This window comes from Lutjanus erythropterus, chromosome 4 (genome assembly GCF_056507025.1).
Source record: "Lutjanus erythropterus isolate fLutEry1 chromosome 4, fLutEry1.hap2, whole genome shotgun sequence".
Taxonomy (NCBI): Eukaryota; Metazoa; Chordata; class Actinopteri; order Lutjaniformes; family Lutjanidae; genus Lutjanus; species Lutjanus erythropterus.
This window is the reverse complement of record NC_139320.1, coordinates 18,533,214-18,546,552: the sequence shown is the minus strand read 5'-3', so window position 1 is coordinate 18,546,552 and position 13,339 is coordinate 18,533,214. Positions and strand designations below refer to the sequence as shown.

Here is a 13,339-nt window from a genome sequence, read left to right as displayed (position 1 = left end):
TCACCAAACTTGTCCTCTTCGCTATGTGAGTGGTATCTGACCTTTCATTACACTGTAAAAAAATCATACAGGAATTTGCTGGAATCAACTAATCTTTCTCATTGACTTAATTTACAGTGTAGAACAAATACTTCACAAGCAGTATTCTGCTTTTGTTTTGGATATTGTTTTAAAAAATAACAATAGCAAAACTGACATCAGTACCATTTTAGCTGATACAGATGCCAAAAGAATACTTAATTTGATGCCTTTTTTTTATGTCTGAAGTTTTCTTTGAGGTGAGGTGCTTCATCATGTTTGCCATATTTCTGTTTTATATATATATATACACACATATATATATATATACACACACGTATATATATATATATATATATATATATATATCAAACATCAGTGACATGGTTTATAGCCATATTTTAGAACGTTGTGGTGGCAAAACCATACAAGTAGGGGTTTTTTTTTCTACATATGCTCACAAAAAGGATCAAATTCAGGTATCGTTTGACTGGATAAGTTTTGATACTACTTGGTACTGGGTTATTTCAATCGATGCCTCACAGGTACTGAGTACCATTATCGAGACCAGGTGTCCCACTTTATGTGGGACTACAAAATAATTTAATCTCTTTCTCCCATCCCACACATTTAGATAATGCTCCACAATTCTCAATAGTCAATCTACTGCAGGACAGACGTCAACAGACTGTGGTAACTTGTATGCAACCTGCATACAAGTCATATTGTGCGATACTGAATCAATCAGAGGACACGGCATAGAGAAGTTACAAGCTTTTTTTTTTTTACCTTCCTTTCAGCATGGGTAACATGTCCCAAATTGTCCCACACGAACCAACACTTTGCCTCACATTTGTTTTGTTGGGATCTGGTCATCCTGACGTCCAGGTGTTCTGGAGGAGGACAAGGCAGCTGGCTCATGTGCATCATCCTAAATACTCAACCCAAATCTACACTCTTAAGCCAAAACAGTGGACAGAAGTACTACCACAGCTCAAGGGTGATTCACAACAAGTGGTGATTCACAACAATAAAAGCATGCAGCATGTGTCCTTGTTCGTCATTTTCTAATTACATGGAAAGCATAGACACAAATATAAGTATTCACATGCAGTCTCATTCAAACTATGATAAAAATCCTGAGAACAAAAAGACATTTTGTATTAAAACCATCAGAAAGGGATTAAATCAATGCTAATGTTTCCCAGTGTCAATATGACTAAACTTTTACAGACCCTTACATTTCCACTTCAATTTCCTTCCCTTGCATGTGGCCTCCATTTTCATTATTACCGTAAGCTTGAGAGGTTACTGGTTCTTAATTAAACTTTATTGGGTTATCATTCAGAGTTGCCATTTCTGCCTTATTGAGTAGCATGAGTGCAGACGGCAGCTAACGTCTCTTTCTAGGACCCTTCAAGCTTCCCGCTGCTTCCTGTCTCCTGCCTCTCACGACCTCCCTCACTGGAGGATTGCTGGAAAGATAGCCAGAGTCAATGACAGTGCAAAAGAGAACAAGGGAGAACGAATGAGGAGAAAAAAAGAGTTGAGGGAGAGAAAGGGAGAGGGGTGTCTGCCACGCAGTATCCCCGCCACGAGCGACTGATCCGCCTTATTGATCCAGCCTAATGAAAAGTGAAACTAACGATTTGTAGGGGAGAAGGCAGCAGGAGAAAAAGAGAGAGGGGAAGACAAATTGCGGCATAACGTTTCTCTGGCTGCCAAGCCCCCTGCAAATGGATATGAGTGAATAATTATGGATACTTCAACAGAGGGCTAAAAATGTCTGTTGCAACTGTACTTTCCTGCCTTCTATTACTGTCTTTCTTTTGCTAGGCTACTTGTTCAAGTCTCTCAAGGCTTAACTGCTCTGACATATTGTCATCTGATCACAGTGTCAAGTATTGAAAGAAAAGTCACTCACAATTCAAGATGCACATCCTTACACTGCAGCAAGGTCATTGACAATGGATTTGATCAATTCAGCAATTTGACTCAATTTTTTGTTTCAAAATATCATTTTTAATAGCAATTCCTCAGGGCTTCCAGCAAAATATAATCTACTTCTGTGCACACAAAAGTTTTCTCTCAAATTCACAAATTTGCTAAAATCCGTGTTTATGAGCACTTCTCCTTTGCCAAGATAATCCATCCACCTGACAGGTGTGGCATATAGAGATGCTCATTAAACAGCATGATTATGACACAGGTGTGCCTTAGACTGGTAACAATAAAATAACACTCTAAAATGTGCAGTTTGATCTAGAAAAAAGACATTAAAGACACTAAACTATGGCTTTTTCATATAGTGCTGCTGATTTTTAGATGGTGGTAGATGGTAGATGTTTGTTCGCACAAGGTGGCTACTGTCCTCCTGAATCATTTCCGCAGATGCACAATTAGATCACTAAATATTTTATAAGTTTGTGGCATTCTGATGCCATTTTATAGACAATTGCAAAGCCCCCCCCAACACACACACACACACACACACACACACACACACACACACACACACACACACAATTGGCATACCTTGATATTTCTCCCTGAACCCTAACCGAAGGCAATGAGTGGAAGGCAATCAATTATAAAAGTTTAGGTGCTCACTAACACAGATTTTGAACATTTATGACCAAAATTTGAGAGAAATAAACTCTTTTTCTGCATAGAAGAAGTAGTAGTAGATCTTTTACTTCAACTGCAACTCATGGAAAATGGAGCAAAAATAAAAGTGTAGTGTTATATATTATTATTATATTATATATTTTTGCCGAGTGTATATTCTTGGGAGCTTTTGTACATATGAAGCTGCCATTTCATTTGAAAACAGCCCTTGTAGGAGCGACCGTCTGCCATACACAGTGGATGCAAATACTTCTTGTTTTTTGTTTTAATCCCCTTGACACTGTGCTTTCTTGATTTGGCAAACCCTACGCTGACTACTCAGAGTAATTAAAACAAAGAAACAAATTATTTGCAAATGCTCGACTTTGGACCGCAAGCAACATACAGCAGCAGGCACTGCAGTGTAGTTGGCTGTAGTGTACTCACACAACTGATCAGCAACGAGAAAGGGGAAGCCTTTATTACCTATTTGGCTGATTGAGGGTGAGAGAGTTTATCATTCCTCCCCATAAGCCCGAATAGAAGGTGTTTGTTTAATCCCCCGCCGAGCTCGCTGACTCCTGAATGCACTGCCAGGGAGAACTCCAGGCTGACACACACACAAGGTAATGGAGGAAATATATGCAAGGCCTGTGTCACTGCAAACTCCAAGCTGTCAATTACTTGCCAGTGGTGACAGAGTGTGTCTATCGACTTGGAAGACAGCTACGGCCTCACACACCTATGCACGCACACACAAATACATAGGCATATACACAATATGCTTACACACACGCACGCATCCGCCAGTGCGCACGCACAGCCTCCCTTCTCTGAGCTGACAGCAGAATAAATCTAAAACTCTCCCTTCCATCTTTCATAACTCAATATCAGCCCAAACTCCTCCATGTGCCATATCACAGGAACTTCTCTCCTCTTGACTTTGATAGGCTCTGAAGTAACATAACATAAATATTTACTAACACATAGGGAAAGACCTTTATCACTGCCAAAGAGTAGATACTGCACTGTTTTATTTGCAGTTTTCTGCCTTTCCTCCTAATGATTTGCTGAGTTTGTCCTTGAAAGCCAGACATTTCATGTAAGACCTTTCCTGACCTGCCAATGCACAAGCAAATGTGTAATAAGCAGAAAAAACCTTTGTTTCACTTTTCATTCATTTCATCCAATGCTTCAAGTCCGAGAGTGATGCAGTTACACAGGAAAACAGTGAGCACATCAACATTTATAAACACTAATGAAGTTCCTTCATCAAAAAGCTCGGAGACCAAAACGGATGGTGAACTTAACCCATCAAGCGTTTGCATGGCTCGCAGGCTTCTCCTCAGATGCCAAAGGAGAATCAAGGTCTTGTGAATTAGTCATGAAGGAGGAGAACGGAGGGGTTTCAGGTCCAAAAAAGACCCTTGAGGCTAATTATATCCCTTGCAGTAAGTTGGCTCTGCTCCAGACCTTTGCTCTAATCTTTCTACCTCGGGTTGGGGACCACTAGAACAAAAGGAAGGGGAGATCACCGTTGTTTGATTAAGGTCTTTGGCTGAGAAACTCCTTAAGGGTGTTCTGTTTTTTTTTGTTGTTTTTTTTTTTTTTTGGCAAATCGGGAGTATGTCATAATGTCATAACGAAATGTGGTGCCATTTTATTGACTCATTGCTGACATTTTAATAAATCAGCCTCTGTCATGAATGTTTTTGTTTCTCTGTCTCTATCATCATCTCTCCCACTGTCTTATTTTCATGTATGACTCACTGAATCATTCCTAGTTAATGCAGAGCCATGGATTTCTTTTATTACTGAATCCTCTTAATTTAAAATACTGCATTAAAAGGATATACAAATAATGCAGCATCACTTTGTACACCCATGTAATCTCTGTTAATTGAAGTAGATTGCTAATCAGGTATTTACTTTACCAGTGTTGAACTCCAAAGATAACAAAGTGGCTGAGATCACTCTCGTGTTACTTGTTACAGCTGAACTACAATCAGTGTAGTTCCCATACAGGTTTTCGCACATAAACTCATTGACAGTCTTTTAGTTTTTGTCACTTATATCCTGATACTGAAAACATAGAAACTGTTAATTTTAAGCTGTAGCAAGGGTAAGCCAGGGTGATCAGCGTGTTTTACTTTCAGATACGGTTTTGACAAACATTTCATTATTATTTACCTTTGTGTTCCAGCTCTGCCCAGTGAAGGGCCATGAAGGACAGATTATTACTGAGATCAGGAAGACGTTGGAAAATGGTTTCAGAGGTTAACCTCACCCACCCATAGCGAACTCATGAAAGACTCCTTGGATTATGCATTTTTTTTTAGCTACATAGGTTCAAGAATATTACAGATACAAGGCTAAACAGACCGAAGGGTAGGAGTGAAAGAAAAAGATGCAATCAGAAATCTGTCTGCTGCTTCAGCACCATGAACAGCGCCATAAATTTATCAATACACAACACAGTTAGGCTTTTCTGATATTTCAGAATAAAGGATGAGTCGAATAAAGGATGAATGAGTCAGCCAGACTAGACTGACCTATTCAACTAAACAACCCCTCTGCCCCTGCGACAGCAGGTTAACAAGGGGAATGCATTTTGTTAACTTTACTTACAAGCGTGATGGTACCCCCCAACCCCCCTCAATTCACCTTCTGCATACAGTATAGATAAATCAGTATAATTCAACAAATCAAACATAGTATTTACATTTGAAATAGCTTTGCTCTCAAAAGAAGATTGAATAAATACTTAAAACTTTTATTTAGTTGTTATTTCCACAGCGTTGCATGACAGGGGAGAATACTGCAGTGTTGCATTTTGTATTTGTTTTCCAGTCCAGAAAAGCATAGGAACTCTAGAATATTATTGAAACAGTTGGACGACTGGGCTGTAAATATTCTAATCTACTCAATGATTGCCTGTGATTTGTCAGTCCTTCGTATGTTAAGCTGGTATTCACCTGTTAATTCCAGCTTGTACCCGGACTGTTTTACCAAGAAGCCACGCTGTTGTAACGCACGCTGAATGTGTGTTAGTGACGCACATGTTGCTGCTGAACCTGTATGTACCTCTCAGCAGTCTAGGCATTACTGTAGACACTGAAAGGGAAGTCATATTTTGAAGATAAGCTTCCAATTTCTTTTTTTTGCAGTGTTAGGTGATTTGTTATTTTCTTCTTTAACTGTTGCTCAGAGGTATCTTTCTCTCCTGCCTTCTCACTTGTCAGTGTAGTTGAACCATTGTACAGTGTTTTGTTCTCCATGTAAAAAACATTACTTTTTTTTCCCACAAACCCTTCATACAAAAAAACTTCCATTTGTAAGGAGGACTTTATAAAACCTATCAGCATGAAAAAGCATTCAAAAACATGAAGTAGTTCTCTCAGCCATCTGACTGCACTGAATCAAATTGTTTTGGCAGGAAATCTCAAACCTTTTGCGGAGGGGGGGTTGTTTGTTTTGTAACTGGGGTAGCATGTAGCAAAACATAGTACATCAAGCCAGTCAGTTATAATATTAAAACACACATTCCCCAAATGAACTGAGAACAGGAATGCAGTCATGTGAGTGTGTACCAGCAGATTTGTTCATTCATATATGTTACTGCCGCCGTGAGATCACAGCATGCTCTTCTGTTTGCTTTACAACTGAACCCATATCTGGTTCATTTATGAAAATGAAACATACATTCAGATGTTGCAGGGGGAGAAACTTTGAAGACCTTCCACAAGATCTTTCAAAATGACAGGCATTCATAAACACAGTATGATTCTGGTCTTCTGACAAACATAATTGATGCCATTTGAATGAGCCCATTGTGTGCAAGATATTTGTTTTCCCTTTCCTGCATTGTTAATGTTTTGGACCAGTGCTTTAGCAACAGTATTCATGTACACAAAAGCCCAAGGGTATCTTTTGTTATTGTTGTTTCCAACTGACAAAGCTGAATCAGCCATTTCATGTGGATAAGTCTGAATTCATTAGTTCTCAAGGATCATGCTGCCGTCCTTTTAGTAATGGAAGTGAACTTTGGAGGCAGAAACAAACAAAATGCTGCAGAAGAACTAAAAGTTTTAATGCTGAAACCAAGACGCACATGCTGTTCCACATAGTCCATGAATGAGAAGCCGCTGTCCGTGGTGCTAGCCCTGTTCTTTACTGCAAGTGTGTGAGCTGTTTGACTGTTAATTCAGCCGGTGAGGAACCACTGACCACCGATGGGTCTGTAATAAGAGACATATATATGACATATGTAACATCAAGTGCAATTTGGCTGCTGTTATTCTTGTTTCTTGGAGACAGGTTTATGCAAACAAGTATTTTTTCTGTTCTCTGTTTGTATTTCACCTATGCTATTATTTGTATTAATGGGGCATGTGCTATTTTGCATAAGCAGGGTAGCCTCTGTAGAGCCATGTGACAGCTCAGCATCGCTTGTACACTTGTACACTGTAAATATAAACTTTGTTTTAACCTAGGAAGGTTTTTGCTTCATTTAAGTTGACTGAATTGAAGGGAAACAAATAAACGTTATATTAAGTTTAATTAATTGTACATGAGAAATAATGTTCAGTATGCTTAAGATATTGAGTTAAACCAACAAATCTGCAGTCACACTGACAAATATTTATAACATTTATTCTAATTTATGAACTTTTAATGAACTAATTTCATACTAACCTTCATTATTGTATGCGGTATTTTCATTATTGTGAAAACAAGTAACCATGACTTGTCTTGAGGTGTATTAAAGGGACACAGCAAATTTCCGTCATACAGGTTTTCTTGAAACTCAGGGTCTCAGGAGACTTGTAACTCTCAAACAGTGTGTGCTAGGAAGTCAACTAATATGCTGATCATGTTTCTTTAGAAACTTGATTTAATGAGTTGATTGTGAATTAATAAAATAAATAATAGAAATAAATAAATAAATAAAACTAGTGTATTATACATTAAGTTAATGATTATAAAGAAAGGAAGGATTGGTTGATTCAGTTAAATTTCTGAATGATTTCTTACAGTGTATGTTTAGATGCACATGTGATTTTGTTTTCTGCATTTCATTCTTTGAGATAAGTGTAAAGGAGATATCCCACTGAGTGCTGCTGAAATTTTCTGTGTCTGCGTGTGTGAGCCAAGTTCCGAGACACTCAAACAAAAATTAGCAGCAGTCCAAAAGTAGAAGTACAATAAAAAAGCTTTTGAGCCTCCTGTGTAAGTAACCAATTTGTCTCTCACAGAAGTTAATTTAGGTCTAGCCGAGCATCTCGGTGGAAGTATAGGGAGAGATAAGGTGTCCCGAACAGCAGTCATTCTGGGAGAAAATATGACTGTAACATTTATATCACCCTGCCTTTCCTGCCATTTTGTCTGAAACGCGAGCCGGAATGATAACTACAGCTATGATATCAGAGAGGCTGTGAACAGGTGCGTGATTATGGTAGACAGACTGTATGTAGGATGTTTTTTTCTCTGCATTTCAACAGAAGGAGGAGAAATGACACGAATACATCTGTGCTCTGCAAAACAACAGTACCAACTGCGTACAGGTGCTGAGCTGATTTGAATTCACACTACATAGTAAATAGGTTTGCTTCAGCTAACTGTAATTGTTGTTAGCAAACTAATGATTGGCATGTAGAAAAATGTATAACGACGGGGGATAATAATTGGCAGAACCTTGCAATAAGTGTTTTTTTTTTATTTTTAATTCTGATTACTGAACCTGAATCCCAAATTCCTTGCCTCCCACCCTCAAACTCACACACACACACACACACACACGTATGCACACACGTCTACATAGCCGGGTGGTGAGCAGCGATGTCAGCACCCTCCCAATCTGTGGAGAGCAGCTTCTGGGGCTGCACATGGCGGAGCTGTGAAGGAGCAGGCACTGCACGTCTCTGACAGCTCTGGCATCTCCTTGCTCCTCATCTCATCTTCATCGTTCCTTGCCTTCTTTATATTTGGCACTGTTTATTTGATAGATCATGACACCAACACTACCAACAGATTGCTAAGAGTTTCTATCCCACACTTAAAATGTTAGTAAAAACATGTCTGTGTGTACCCCAGCCCTTGAGTCTTCTCTTTATTTTTGTTCCCTATTCCATTCATTTCCATCTGCTTTCTTCTTTTACCTCCCCCTCCCATGCTTTCTTCTTCTATCTTCTATTTGCCCTCACTGTTTATTATTCTTTACCATGTGGGAGCACACACTTTCCTGCAAATCAGTCCTCTGCTGCGTTTTTATTTGGTGTATACATTTTGTACAGTCTGCCATGCTGTTTGTGATTGCCATCTGTCATCCTGTTGTGAGAGTAAAATGCTTTTGTGTATTTCCCTCTCTTTCTTTTTCATTCATTCACTCATCTCGTCTTGAGGGTGTGCGTGCATGTGTGCATGTGTGCACACATGGCTGAGGATCTTCTGGCTTTCAAACAGATGTACAATGACAGCACTTGAAGAGGGCCGGTGATTTGGGCCAGTGAGCCACGCATGTCTCTTGTATCCACCTGTGCTGGGTATTCCTCTCCTATCCTTTTTGTCTTCTTTTTTTCCTGATCTATCTATCACAAACTCTGCAAGCTGTCGCAATGGGGTGACAGGCGGCCCGTGCAAGCGTTCCTCTCAAATAGACAGGCAAGTCAGGAAGCTCATTGTTGTTCAGGGCACGTCTGCTGGAGCACAGCGCTACAGCAGCTACACATCGCCGGCCTTCCCTCCCAGATGCCATCCAGCCTCCTTGTGAGGAGCCCTCCCTCATTCATTCGCCCCCAAATTGCTTTTTCTCCGTTGCCTGCGCACTTGGAAAGCTGGGGTGCTCACAGGATTTCACTGGCTGCTTTGGAGAAGCTCCCCTGAATATTAGTTTGGCTTGGAAAAACCAACAGGTTCACCATAAGCAACACCAGTACCCCTTTTATATACATGTGTGCTGACATGTCTTGATTCGCTTTGACTTTGTCACATCAGCCCAGTATGGTAAGTATTTACATCTCAATTACAAGAAGTCTATCCGCATGAGGGTGTGTCTTTATCTGAAGATGAGCTTAGTGCAAGTGAAGCAGCTATAAAACAGCAGATAAACACTTCAGAGACAGTAAATTAAAGCAGATACATGGAAGTACAAATAGCGAAGCAGGAAAGAAACTAAACTTAAAACCCCAGAGATTCAGTTAGAAGTTACAAAACTACTGAGAGCTGAACACAGACACTTTTAAAACCCTCTTTCCCTCTGCTGTCCTGCACAAACATGAGTAGAGTCTTGCAACACCTTTGTTTGAGGGGGAGGATGGGGGTTTGTCACGGGTTGGCCCTGGTATGTAAAAGGCCACTACAACCAGCTTAGAGGTGGTTCCAGCGCAACATTGCCGTACTACAGAGAAGGTCCATCTTGGGTGTGACTCAGCACAGCTCTTCACATCACGAGTGGTAATTGAAAATGCAAATCAGCACAGTTTGATTCAGTGCGGCCAGAAGTGCCAATGGTAAAGCCTGGCAGTTGTTACCAGACTGAAGAGGACTTTCCAGCCAACTCCAGCACATGTTACCAGCTTCTTCTCACATAAATTCAACTTTTATGTATTGTGTTTGGGGAATTTTATGTTCGGTGTTTGGAGAGTTCATATGTTTCACGGAACAAAGGCAGCTTTATGACCTCCAGGGTTTATTCAGGCCCCTCTTGGAGGTGACGGACTTACTGCTTTCTACTGCTGAGTTAATTACACATCAATATGCCTTGGTCTCATTTATGGATATCTTTGATTATGCAGTAAAAGTGAATGATCTCACTGAAGTCCAGGCTGTCTGACATCACTGTCTCTTTTCATTTTGATTGAGGTGTCCAAGGTGGGGTTTACAGTCAGATATGGCTAGCATTGGTAGATTCAAAGGAATACATAAGTAAATCCAAAGTCTTATCTCAGACTGGACAAGGTGATGGACCTCCATAAAATTTTAGCAGCCTTAAAACAAAATAATGGAAGTACCCATCTAGGGGATAGGTTAATGTAAGCTGTGAAAGACAAATTGGATTTCTCCCTCAAACAAAAAAAGAACTGCTTGGAGCTTTTAACCCACCATGACGCCTATGATCTAACAAAGCCATGGGTTAACACAGCTCCTTCAAATGATAAAAAATAATGAACTATCTGGGTCTCACAGCTATTTTAAATTCTTTAGTAGAAACCACATGTCTTACATCTTTGACTAATACAGACATGCACAAAAAACACTCACTCCGTCATTACTAATGTGCCATCAGTTATCTTTGATTTGTTTAAAACCTAAATTGTCTGTATGTGTGTAGGCAAGCAGACAGTGTCCATGTCTGTGCATGCACAGGAGAATGCAAATTTGTGAAAGTGTTGAAAGGAATTACATTATTAACCCCAAGAAAAAAGTAGCGAGTGGAGCAGAGTTTGCAGTGAGTCAGCCCTGTAATTAAAGAGGAGCGATCAATCTGTACCACTGACCACACTACTTATGCCAAGTCCATCGAATGGCTGCAGTAAAGAGCTAATTTAGAACCATTAGGGACTGCCGAGTTTGCAAACAGCCCAGTAATGATGATGGCTGATTCAAGTTCAAGGCTTGGCCTCTGAATAACTGTCAGACCTGGCAGTCATAAGGCAGGATCAGTGGAAGATCCCAGATGAAGACAAAGAGAGGGAGTATCTATTTAAATGATTTTTTTTTCCTAGCCGTCCATTTGTATTCCATGGATGTTGGGTTATTGGTCAAATCTCCCCATTTCTTCAGCAGGCATAAAGGCTTTCACATGCCAAGAAAAGGAGCACTGAAATTTCCTCTATTATACGACTATTGTGTAATCTAGTCTAACTGCCTTTTTTGCCTTGGTGAAAGGCTTTTTCAGTGCTCTTTTAGTGGTGGTGATTTCAAAAAAGATGCCAAAGGAGCACAAGCTAAGAGCGTAGCGCATGTGCTAGTTACACAGAAAACAATTTCAGGCCAGGCTGTCACAAACAGTCTCCACGTTGGCACCCTCTGCAAACAGTAAGACCTCAAACACAGTGGAGGACAGAAAGATATAAAGGTAGGGATGCAGGATGGAGGCAGCCAGCCATGTCCTTTTTCTCCTTGTCTGCTCACCATTCACCCTCAGCGTCTTGCTGGCAGGCAGCCCTCCAGGGGGACATGACCTGAAAGTGTAGCAGTGCTCTGTTTGGTCTGCCTGTGACCTCCTCTCTCCTATGTACCTGCACTATGCACAAAATCATGAACTCCTCTTGCACTGTACGCTTTGACATCCCTTAATGGAAAACATACAGCTGAATAAGGGTAGACAACTGAGACTATTAAAGGTCAAAGGGAGGCATATGGTGATAAACAGTCTATGAGGGTATAACCTTGTTCATTAGTGGTGTCACCCTCTGCCCCAGAAGAACCAATTTATAGACACGAGCTATACATGGACAGTATTTCTTCAGACCTAACTGAAATAATTCAGATTAGAAATTCCATTCATGCTAACTACACTCTTAGAGATAAAAGTACTAACTAGAACCATAACGGGTTCTTCGGCCTGTCCTTATAGGAGAACCCTCATTGGTTCCTGGTACAGCCTTTTAGAAAGATCCTCTTGGAACCCTTGCAGAAAGTTCCACCTAGAGCCTAACATAAAGGTTTCACCCAGAACCCCCTATGAGAGGTTCTACAGAGAACCCTCCTAGGGTGAAGTCAGGTAACATGGGACACCTTTTGGTAGATTACCAAAAAAATCACCTAAAATCATAACAACTCTTAAGTGTTAGTTTTATAACTTTTTATGGATCGTTGCTATATTTCTATGAAGATGATATGTTGCACAGTAAAATACTTTCGAAACGTTGGCCCTTCAAGCACTTCAAGATCGTCTATCTCACGCTGATGATGTGTTCAGGGAAAATAGGACAGCTGATAAGGTAAAAATGGGGCGGCCACTAATGATTGAAAAAGACATTAAACAATTCAGCTTAACTGAAGAACAATGGTAAATGGTAAAATCTCTTCAGTCATTAATTCATTAAATTAATGACAGGGTGACATACAGTTGCACAGTAACTACATGATTTTATGTCTTCTAGTAACCAAGAAAAATATACTGGTCTCACTTCAGAAAAATGTCCCATTTTATTTTATTTTATTTATTTATTTATTTGGTCCCATTTTACCTGAATGCATTAGATGCTAACTAATTCACTTTCCAATAAAAAGTAAAATACATTGTAAAAATAATTTGATTTTGGTTAGCCTAATTACCTCAAAGAGAAAATCCACATGCCACACAGCTCCCTGGGAAACTAATCATTGTTTCATGTAAAGGACATTTGCAGCAATGCAATAACAGTGGCTACTAGAATTTAAAGAGCCCAAGATGTAATACCTTATTTGTCCCATTTTACCTGATGTCCAAATTCCCTTACCATCACCTTCCCAGGGGGTTCTACTGAGAACCTTTTTATATTCCATGGGTTTTATTTAGAACCCACCGAGGGACGGAGTTTGCCAAGGATTGCAACAATCTTTGAGGAACTCAGAAAGAACCCTTATTTCTAAGAGGGTGAAGTGAAGTTCCCCAAAGCATTAATCAGAATATAACTTTTTTGACATGTGCAAACTGGTTTTGCAGCTGGAAATATAAGAAGTGGTTCTGGTTTGGTTATTTCCCTATTGAATGGATTATCAGAGGTTT

At 39.9% G+C, this 13,339-nt stretch overlaps 1 protein-coding gene across 11 annotated transcripts in view; it reads left to right on the top strand.

Annotated features, from left to right (window-relative positions):
- kirrel3b (kirre like nephrin family adhesion molecule 3b) overlaps positions 1–13,339 on the top strand; it is a 206,695-nt gene that overhangs the window by 134,849 nt on the left and 58,507 nt on the right. The window lies entirely within an intron of this gene.